At 41.4% G+C, this 10,687-nt stretch overlaps 2 non-coding genes across 2 annotated transcripts; one reads left to right on the top strand and one right to left on the bottom strand.

The window, feature by feature from the left end:
- Positions 1–6,644: 6,644 nt before the first annotated feature.
- Positions 6,645–6,718, top strand: TRNAN-GUU. Its single transcript has one exon. It is a non-coding gene; the product is annotated as a tRNA-Asn (tRNA).
- Positions 6,719–7,314: 596 nt separating this feature from the next.
- On the bottom strand, positions 7,315–7,385 carry TRNAG-CCC. Its single transcript has one exon. It is a non-coding gene; the product is annotated as a tRNA-Gly (tRNA).
- Positions 7,386–10,687: the final 3,302 nt, after the last annotated feature.

Here is a 10,687-nt window from a genome sequence, read left to right as displayed (position 1 = left end):
CTTACCCATCAACTCTTACCTCCATTTATACAACTAAATAAAGAGCTGCCCTTCCTACAGCAGTCTATTCTACTCAAATTCACCACACTGAATCCTGAGTGATACTTCCACAGCCTAAAATGGACATACGTGTACCTAAAATTGCTGTGTACAACAGAATGAAATACTGCCTGGTCCAATGCTAACCTCACAACCATTGCCATGCTTGAGCTCACTGTCACAGCTACTGTGTCAGTCTGTCTCATTGAGGGTCTTCCCCTTTGTTGCTGACCCTCTACTTTACCAAGTATGATTTGCTTCTCCAGGGATTGGTCCCTTCTGAAAACATGACCAAAGTATGAAAGACCAAGTCTGGCCATTCCTGCTTCTAAGGAGCAATTCAGTTGTACTTTCTCCAAAACATATTAGCTCCTTCTTCTAGCAGTCCATGGTATATTCAACACTCTTCTCCAACAACACAACTGATACGCATCAATTCTTCTTCGGTCTTCCTTATTCATTGTCTAGCTCTCACATACATACAAAACTTTTGAAAGTACCATGGCTTGGCTTGAATGCATCTTAGTTTTCAAAGTGACATCTTTGCTCTTTAACACCTTGAAGAGGTCTTTTGCATTTGAATTGCCCAATGCAGTAAGTCATATGTTTTCTTTACTGCTCCTTCCATGGGCATTGATTGTGGATCTAAGTAAAACGAAATCCTTGACAACATCAAACTTTTCTCCATTTATCATAATATTGCTTATTGGGCCAGTTGTGGGAACTTCTGTTTTCTTTATGTTGAAGTGTAATCCATACTAAAAGCTGTAGTCTTTGATCTTTACCTGTAAGTAAATGCTTCAAATCCTCTGCTTTCAGCAAACAATGTTGTTCATCTGCATATTGCAGGTTGTTAATGAGTCTTCTTCCAATTCTGATGCTGCATTCTTCTTCATATACTCCAGCTTCTTGCATTACTTGTTCAACATACAGATTAAATAAATATGATACAAATATGTATAACAAGGATTGTGAGGATGGCACATGATTGACAGTGATTTGTTTTGATGTACCTAGGATTGCTATGAGTTGGAGCTGACATGATGGCACCTAACAGCAACAACAATAAATATGGTGATGGGATACAAGCCTGTTGCACACCATTTCTGATTTCAAACCATACAGTATCTCCTTGTTCTGTTAGAATGACTGTCTCTTAACCTATGTAAAGGTTCAGCATGAGCACAATTACATGTTCTGGAATTCACATATTTCAAAATATTACTATTCTTTGTCATGAGCCACACAGTTGAATGCCTTTACACAGTCAATACAACACAGGTAAACATCTGTTTGGTATCCTTTTTTCAGATTCATCTGACATCAGCAATGATATCCCTGGTTCCACATCCTCTTTTGAAACTGGCTTGAATTTCTGGTACTTCCCTGTCAATATACTGCAGCAACCATCTTTGAATTATATTTAGCATAATTTTCCTTATATGTGATATTAATGATATCGTTAGATAATTTCCCCATTCTGTTGAATCACCTTTCTTTGGAATGGGCACAAATACGGAGCTCTTCCAGCCCATTGGCTAGGCAGCTGTCTTTCAAATTCTCAGTAAACAAGAATGAACTCTTGTAGCATTACATTTATTTGTTGAAACATCTCAGTTAGTAGTCTGACAATTCCTGAAGACTAGTTTTTAGTCAATGCCTTCACTGCAATATTCAATATTCTTCTCCAGCACCACAACTGAAATGCATCAATTCTTCTTCAGTCTTCCTTATTAATTGTCCAGCTCTCACATGCACAAGAAGCTTTGGAAAGTACCACTGGTTCTTCCTACAGTACCATTGGTTTTTGATCATATGCTACCTCCTGAAATGGTTGTACATCGATCAGTTCTTTTTGGTACAGTGACTCCATGTATTCCTTCCATCTTCTTTGGATGCTTCCTGTGTCATTTCATTTCTTGCCCATAGAATCCTTCAATATTGCAAGTTGGGGCTAGAATTTTTTTCTGGAGAAGTGCCAAGTACGTTCTTCTCTTTTGGTGTTCTAACTCCAGGTCTTTGTACATTTCATTTTAATACTTTGTCTTCTCAAGCTGCTTCCTGAAATCTGTTCAACTTTTAATTTATCATTTCTTCCTTTTGCTTTAGCTACTCTATATTCAAGAGCAAGTTTCAGAGTCTCTTCTGACATCCATTTTCATCTTTGCTGTTTTCTTAATGATGTTTTGTTTTCTTTATGTGTGATGTCCTTGATGTCTTCCAGAACTCCTCTGATCATGAGTGTTCAATGCATCAAATCCATTGTTGAAATGGTCTCTAAATTCATGTGGGATATATTCAAGGTGGTAATTTGGTTCTCATGGACTTGTTTCAATTTTCTTCAACTTCAGCTGGAAATTACATGTGAACAACTGGTGGTCTGTGTGGTAGTAAAGGTTGTGTGTCAACTTGGCTGGGCTGTGGGTTTGAGTGGTTTTGCAGCTGGATGTAGTTATTCCCCACAATGAGACTGTAATCACCTCTATGGTGGAATCTGCTGCCAGCACCTAATCAGATGTTGAAGGGGCGTGGCCTTTGGGGTGTGGCCTGCTTCCTGTCTATATGGCAAAGTTTTGAGAAAGCTTTCCTGTTTTTTGGGATGTTATGGGTCATGATGCCTGCTGATTTTGGGATTGTTCTTAGACTTGAACCAGTTGCCTGCCGTGTGGCTTGCTGATCTTGGGGTTGTGCCATTTTATTTGCTGATCTTGGGTTTCTTAGCCTCAGCAGCCAGTAGCTGAATTCTTCTGAAGCCTCTAGCTCCAGGAGGCCTAGAACAAGAAGCAGAGCTGAAGCCCAAGATTGAGGCGACTTCACTCAGCCCTTACAGCCAGAACTTTGAACTTGGACTTCTAGCCTACTAAATTGTAAGAGAATAAATTCCTGTTTGTTAAATCCATCTACTTGTGATGTTTCTGTTATGGCAGCACTGGCAAACCAAGACAGTCTGTTCCACTTTCGGCCCCTGGCCTATTCTGACTGATGATATTGAGCTTCTCCGTAGTTTCTTCCCACAGAAATAGTTGATTTGATTCCTGTGTGTGGGTTTTGGGAAGGTCTAAGTGTATAGTTACCCATTATGCTATTGAAAAAAGATATTTCCAATGAATAAGTCACTGGTTTTACAAGATTTTATCATGCAATCTCTGGCTTCATTTCTATCACCAAGTACATATTTTTCAATTATCAATCCTCATTCTTTGTTTCCAACTTCCACATTACAATCACCAGTAATTATCATGCATCTGAATTGGATGTTTGATCAATTTCAGACTGCAGAAGTTGGTAAAATCTTCAATTTCTTCATCTTTGGCATTATGGGTTGGTGCATAGATTTGAATAATAGTCTTATTGAGGGCATATGCATATTAATTATCCTATCGTTCACAAGACTATTTTTCAGATAGATGTTGAAATGTGCTTTTTGATGATGAATGTGACACCATTCCTTTCCCAATTGTCATTTCCTGTATAGTAGACCATATAACTGTCTGATTCAAAATGGCCAATACTTGTCCATTTCAGCTCAGTAATGACTAGGATATTAATCTTCAAGTGTTCCATTTCATTTTTTATATAACTTCCAAGTTTCCTACATTCATGCATCATACATTCCACATTCCAATTAATCATGAATGTTTACAGACGTTTCTTCTCATTCTCAGTCATGCCACATCAGTAAATGAAGTTCCTGAGAGATTTACTCCATCATTGTCATTAAAATGAACACAACTTTGAGGAGGCAGCTCTTACCCGATCGTATTGTGAGTTTCTTCCAACCTGAGAAGCTCATTTACAGGCAATATATCAATAATCCACTGTTATCTATAAGATTTTCACAGACCAACCATCTATCACTGGCCATCACTCATCTGTTATACTGTTGTTATTTGCCGTCGAGTCGGCCCAACGCATAGTGACCCCTCCTTGGGTTTCCGAGGCAGTATCACTACGGAAGTAGGATTGCCCAACCTTCCTTCCGAGGAGTGGCTGGTGGGTTTGAACCACCAGCCTTCTGGTTAGCAGTCAAGTGCCTTAGGCACTATGCTACCAGAGCTCCTGTGGTGGCTTTCATATTGCTATGATGCTAGAAGCTATGCCCTTGATATTTCAAACATCAATAGAGTCATGTTACGCATGGTGGACAGGTTTCAGGGGAGCTTCCAGGGCAAGACAGACTGGGAAGAAGGAACTGGTAATCTACTTCTAAAAAAATTGACCTGTGAAAACCTTATGAATAACTGCAGGACCATAAAGATTACAGCCTTGGAAACCTACTGGGGAAGTTCTACTCTTCCTGTAGGGTCAATATTAGTCTAAAGCACTCAGCAGCAAAGGGTTAGTAAGACTTCTAACTTTCTTATTTTTATAGTGCCATTCCCACCCTTCCCTTCACCCATCTTGAGTTTGGCTCCTCTCACATCCCACTGTATTGCTCTTCCACTCCTGTTATACTTTTTAGCCATTAACCACTGGTGGTTTCTTTCCCTCACTTTCTCTTTCCTCTCTCCCCTTCCCTCTACCTCCTCCTATTCTCCCCCTTCCCCTCTCATCTCTCAATACAACCACTCCTCACTTATCAGCACCATGAGATTCCAAAGACGAGGTCTTTACATGAAAATGAGTGCTATGCAAAAATGGGAAATGATCTCATCAGATCACAAAATAGGGGATGACTACACCATTTTATAACTGCCAAATTACATCCTTACATAACTGCCAAACCACTGAGAATCATGGCCCAGCCAACCTTAATTATCACAGCTAGCATTATTCTTGCCTCATGCCTCGACATTGGTTACAACCAGACATAAATCATTAATGCACATAATAATCAGATAGTAGTTTTTAAAAACAGAAGCTCTGGTGGTGTAGAGTTCAGGCATTTGACTCCAAACCAGAAGCCTGGTGGTTCAAACCCACCAGCCACTCCTCAGAAGGAAGACTGGGCAATCTACTTCTGTAGAGATACTGCCTGGGTAGCTATGAGTCAGAACTCACTCGACGGCAGTGAGTTTTTTTGAGTTTTTGAAATATTGTCGTAAATGAGAAATGTTGGAAAACAAGATAGTCTATAAGTGAGAACTGTTGTTGTTGTTATTTGCCGTCGAGTCGGCCCCGACTCATAGCGACCCCTCCTTGGGTTTCCGAGGCAGTATCACTACGGAAGTAGGATTGTCCAACCTTCCTTCTGAGGAGTGGCTGGTGGGTTTGAACCGCCAGACTTCTGGTTAGCAGTCAAGTGCCTTAGGCACTATACTACCAGAGCTGTATTCAAATGAAATGGATACACATATCTGGAAAAAGAAACAAGAATATTCATAGCAGGTCTTTGCATAATCGGAAAACTAGAAATAACCCAAATGCTCATCAACTGTGGTGTATCTATACATTGGACACTCACAAAAGACAACACAATTAAGCAGTGATAATTGCAACAATGTGGGTGTGTCTCAAAAATAATAATAAGCTTACTTGATCCTCCCACCCAAAAAACCCAACAACCAAAAAAAAAAAAAAAAAAAGTGCATTCATTCATGTGAATTTCAAGAACAAGCAAAACTAACCTCTGGTGAGAGACCTCAGAATAGTAATGAACTAAGCCGGGAAGGGTGACAGTATCCGACAGAGAGACTGTGGAAATTGCTGGGATGGTGGAGATTTTCTTTGCCTGGATCCGGATGATGTGTCAAAATTCAATGAGCTGTGCATTGAAGACTTGTGCATGTTACTCTGTGGGAATTGTGCTTGAATAATTTACTTGTTATTGGGTGCTATGGAAGCAATTCCGACAGTTTAACTGTCCCATAGGGTTTAGTTGGCTGCAATCTTCACGGAAGCAAATCGCGAGGTCGCTCTTCTGCGGATCCGCGGGGTGGGCTCCCTGGGAGTCGTTCTCGAGCCTCTATGAGTCGGACCGACTCCAAGGCAATTGCAGCAGCAACACACCTGGGCAGCTGTGGGAGCTGTTTTTCTCCCTTTCTTGCCTTCTCTTGGTTTCTCTTTCCCACACTCTGCTACATAATAAAAACCTTTCTCTCCTCACAAGAATCCCGCCTGTCACTCAGCACAGGTCTACAGCAGGTCTCGCTTTCCTGCTTTCTTCTGTGCTCTTCCAAAAAACCCTCACTACTGTCGAATAGACTCCGACTCAGCTACCCCCGCTGGTTTCCAGGCTGTAAATCTTTACCGAAGCCGACCACTTCATCTTTATTCCTTGTAGCAGCCAAATGTCTTAACCGCTATCCAGCAGGGGGCGCTCCGTGAGCGGCGGGCGGCGGGCGGCGGGCGGCGGGCGGCGGGCGGGGGAGACGCGAAGGGAGGTCCTGGATCCCACGGGACACCTGGTGTCTAGGGCCCCACCAGGCTTAGGCAGGGTCGCTGGCTTCTGAGGTTGCGAGGTACAAGGCAGAGCGAAGACGATTCGCCTGTCCTAGTTTCTGAATCGCCCAACGCGTAAGTTTCAAAGGTAGGCAACAGCGCGGTTCCTCGGCCCAACCTGTTCTGTTTTCTGAGACTTTGGAGCCGGAGCAACTGTACTGCGAAGCGTGGTGGTTCCGACTAATGGTGTGTGTTCACTAGCTGTTAGGAGCATTGTTGCCGTCGTCTCTGTGGCGCAATCGGTTAGCGCGTTCGGCTGTTAACCGAAAGGTTGGTGGTTCGAGCCCACCCAGGGACGGGTGAAGCCCTCATTTTAAAATGTACAGTTTTCTTTTGCGTTTGCGCTGCAGTCCTTCCCATGTGAAGGCAGTGAGACCTTACCCTAACCTTTGTCTTGTCCACAACAGGGGGACCTAAACCTAACGCTTCCCACGTGGAACCGTTGACAACAAAATAGGTGTACAGCTCGGAACTCAGAGCGGCTTGAAACAGTGAAAATCGTCGTCACTTCCCATTGCGTTGCTCATGACATCCGAGTGTCTGCAAAGTTTGTACCGGTATTTATTTAACCTTTTCTATATACAATATCTCTCAAATTCCATGTATCTGGGTTTTCCTTATTTTTTAAAGTGAATTCCAGATGTTACCTGATTCTCTCGAAATGGTATTTGTGGAAACCTTTCCAGCCCTCGGATGAAAATATTCTCCTTTGTATTGAGTCTCAGTTTAAAACGACTCTTTATAACGTCTTGGGCTCTGGGGATGCCCTATGGCCGCTGCTGCTCCTGTCTGCCAGAACAACCTAAAGGTGGGGTTTGCCAGTGCGATAGATACGCCTGTGTAGATAGAAGGCCTGAAATCTGTATGGAAAAAAAGAGAAAACGAGACATAGTCTGCATTGGCCGGGAATCGAACCCGGGTCTCCCGCGTGGGAGGCGAGAATTCTACCACTGAACCACCAATGCCTCTTCTGTTAACCCTGCAAGGAAAGTTATAAGAAAGAACCATTAGAACTACTGAAAATGGTTCCAAAATAGGCTTCAAATTGCTTTGTCTTTGGAAGATAGTGCTAACAAACTGGCTGACACCCAAGCTAAGGCTTAAAATAGGACTTGTCTCAGGCAACAGTATAAAATGATGACATTCAAATTAAAATATCAAAGTGAACTCTTTTGTCAGCTCAAACTACAGCTCTGAAAAAAAGCTCTTTTCAACTGCGTAACAGACTCCAGATAGATGAACATCAGAAATTCATCCAGGTCCCTTGTTTACGTCCCTACATTAACTGTCCCGAGCTCTGGTAGCACAGGTCTTAAGACATTTGACTGCTAAACAGAATGCTGGTGGCTCAAACCCATCAGCCACTCCTTGGAAGGAAGATCGAGTACTCGGAAACCCAAGGAGGGGTCACTATGAGTCGGATCCGACAGAGCAGGGAGTTTTGTTTTGTTTTGGTGTATCTTCAAGAGGGTAACCCAAATTGGTAGGTTAGTAAAATGTTATTTAGAGAAAGAATAAGAATCAGAAACAGAACTCAGAGAAGTAAAGGGCTAGAATCAAAACAGAGATCATGAAGAAACATGGTCCACTGAGTTAATTCTTTGTAATGGTTTTTGTGCAAGAATAATAATCTAGTAAATATTATAAAAATAGTATGTGTCTCCTTTTTAAGGTATTTGAGCATTTGAAGGGAAATGTAACCACATATTATAAAAAGATTAATTAGCATTAATTTTGCAACCAATGGTTAATTGTTTGGGAGAGTGTAATTTCCTAAATCAATACACATTGATGTATTAATTATAAGAGTAGACTATTTGGAATAAATAGTGATGGCTGGAATGTTAATATATTTATCCTTTGAGTGAAATATAGAGATATTTCTATTCTCCATTTCCCTGGGGAAATTAAACTGAAGAAAAGATCCTGGAGAACTCTCCCATAGGTTGGGATCATAAGTCATTGTGACTTTTTGAAAAACAAGAGCAGCAGACTATAATCATACTTTTCTTGCTGAGAAGCCAAACTAGGTCAAAGCTGAGTCATAAACTTGAGTTCAACAAGGAAACCAACTGTCAGGTTGCCCTTGTTGCTGTTGTTAAGTGCCATCGAGTCAGACCCAACTCATAGTGACCTTACAGAGTTTTATTTAGCTCTATGTGCTCTCTGACCAAGACACCTTTAGTTACCATCAATGTCAATCAGATCTACGTTTATTCCCACTCTTTTTTTTTTTTTTCTAAACTACAGCCTGCAGTTTCAACTCACCACTCATAGTTTACAAGTTAATGCTTCATATGCATCTCAGAGTCACAGATACTAAAACTCAATGCTCCAGTGAGTTTCCTAACAGTGTCACATACCAATCTCTACCTCAACCCTATAATAAGATCTAAATAGTGTCTCCCAAAGAGTAGTACACTGTCCTGAGTGTTTCAATCCATCAGTAAAATAATACCCTAAACCATCCCTACTTCTGCCTAGTACACTGACTCTTACTGCCCTCCATCCTGTCATTCAAACTGGATCTTGCTATCTTCTTTGGATAAACTTTTATTCTCTTTTGGATAAATACTCTCACAACACAATTTATTTCCAGTTGAATTAATAAATAATTCTTAAATAATACTCCATAAGCTAAACTCCACTTTATTACTGCAGTTGCATACATTAATTCTTACCTTCATTAATAAAACCAGAGAAAAAGCTGGCCTTCCTACACCAGTCTGTTGTTGTTATGTGCCGTTGAGTCAGACCCGATTCATAGCAACCCCTCCTTGGGTTTCCAATGCAGTATCTCTACAGAAGTAGATTGCCCCATCTTCCTTCGGAGGAGTGACTGGTGGGTGTGAACTGCTAGCTTTCTGGTTAGCAGTCAAGTGCCTTAGGCACTATGCTACCACAGCTCCTTACACTAGTCTAGTCTACACAATTCATTCACCATACTTCAGCCATAGCCTAAGTCTGTGGTGTCAGACCCTAAATCCACAGCATCCTATATCCACCTACTGTTCTCATATTTTTTTAAGGAAATGTCTTAATACCTCCTGATCTGTATACTGCTTTCTTTCATGTCCATCATATTAATATCTCCTGCCAATTCTCAAGTCGAGCAACAGTGAAGTATTTCATGTGTCAGAAACTTTGTCACTTCTAGACATGTGCTTCCCTCTGTAAGAAATGTTCCTCACCACTCCCTATTCCTTCTAATTCATTCTCATCCTTCAGGTCTCAGTTCAAAAGTCATTTCATTTGAAAATGTGGAACAACAGTCAAAATCACATGAAAGATCAGGCTCACTAGTCTGATAGAAATTGGTGGAATCTGTGAGACTATGGTCCCTTGTCACAATTTGGGCCTGGAATTGAACTCATTCTCTGGCTTTCAAACAATAGACCAGCCTACAAGGTGAAATTACACCAATCAACCAAGGGAAATCAGAAGGGCAGTATCAGTGCAGGGAGATAGCTCAGAGGGCAGGAATACAAAAGGAAAGGAGGACACAGGGAAAAGGTAACCACAGGGAAGAAGTGAGAAGAGAGCTATTACATTACTGGGATTGCCATGTCATGATCTTTTGAATGGAAAACAAATTTGCTCTGTAAACTCTCACCCAAATCACAGTAAAGGGGGGAAAAAGTCATTTCCTTTGGAAAGATTTTCCTGATCCTCTCAATGGAATTAAATGCCTGGTGATGTGTTCATTTATATCATGGCATAAATCATGTTCTAATGTAATCATGCAGTATGGATTACACCTCAATATCAAGAAAACAAAAATCCTCACAACTGGTCCAATATACAGCTTCATGGTGGTTGGAGAAAAGATGGAAGCTGTCAGGGATTTCATATTACTTGGCTCTACAATCAACACCAGTGCAAGCAACAGTCAAGACATCAGATGATGTATTGCATCGGGCAAATCTGCTGCAAAGGACAAAGATAATATATTCTCAGCAGCCAGCTGTCTCTAGCATGTTGTTGTTATTTGCCATCGAGTCGGCTCCGACTCCTAGCGACCCCTCCTTGGGTTTCCGAGGCAGTTATCACTACTGTATCTGTAGAGATACTGCCTGGGTAGCTATGAGTCAGAACTCACTCGACGGCAGTGAGTTTTTTGAGTTTTTGAAATATTGTCGTAAATGAGAAATGTTGGAAAACAAGATAGTCTATAAGTGAGAACTGTTGTTGTTGTTTGCCGTCGAGTCGGCCCCGACTCATAGTGACCCCTCCTTGGGTTTCCGAGGCAGTATCACTACGGAAGTAG

The sequence above is a fragment of the Orycteropus afer genome, unplaced genomic scaffold (assembly GCF_000298275.1).
Source record: "Orycteropus afer afer isolate SDZICR_OR568_19922 unplaced genomic scaffold, OryAfe1.0 scaffold00290, whole genome shotgun sequence".
NCBI lineage: Eukaryota > Metazoa > Chordata > Mammalia > Tubulidentata > Orycteropodidae > Orycteropus > Orycteropus afer.
The sequence above is the reverse complement of the archived record's forward strand: the minus strand, read 5'-3'. Positions and strand labels throughout refer to the sequence as shown.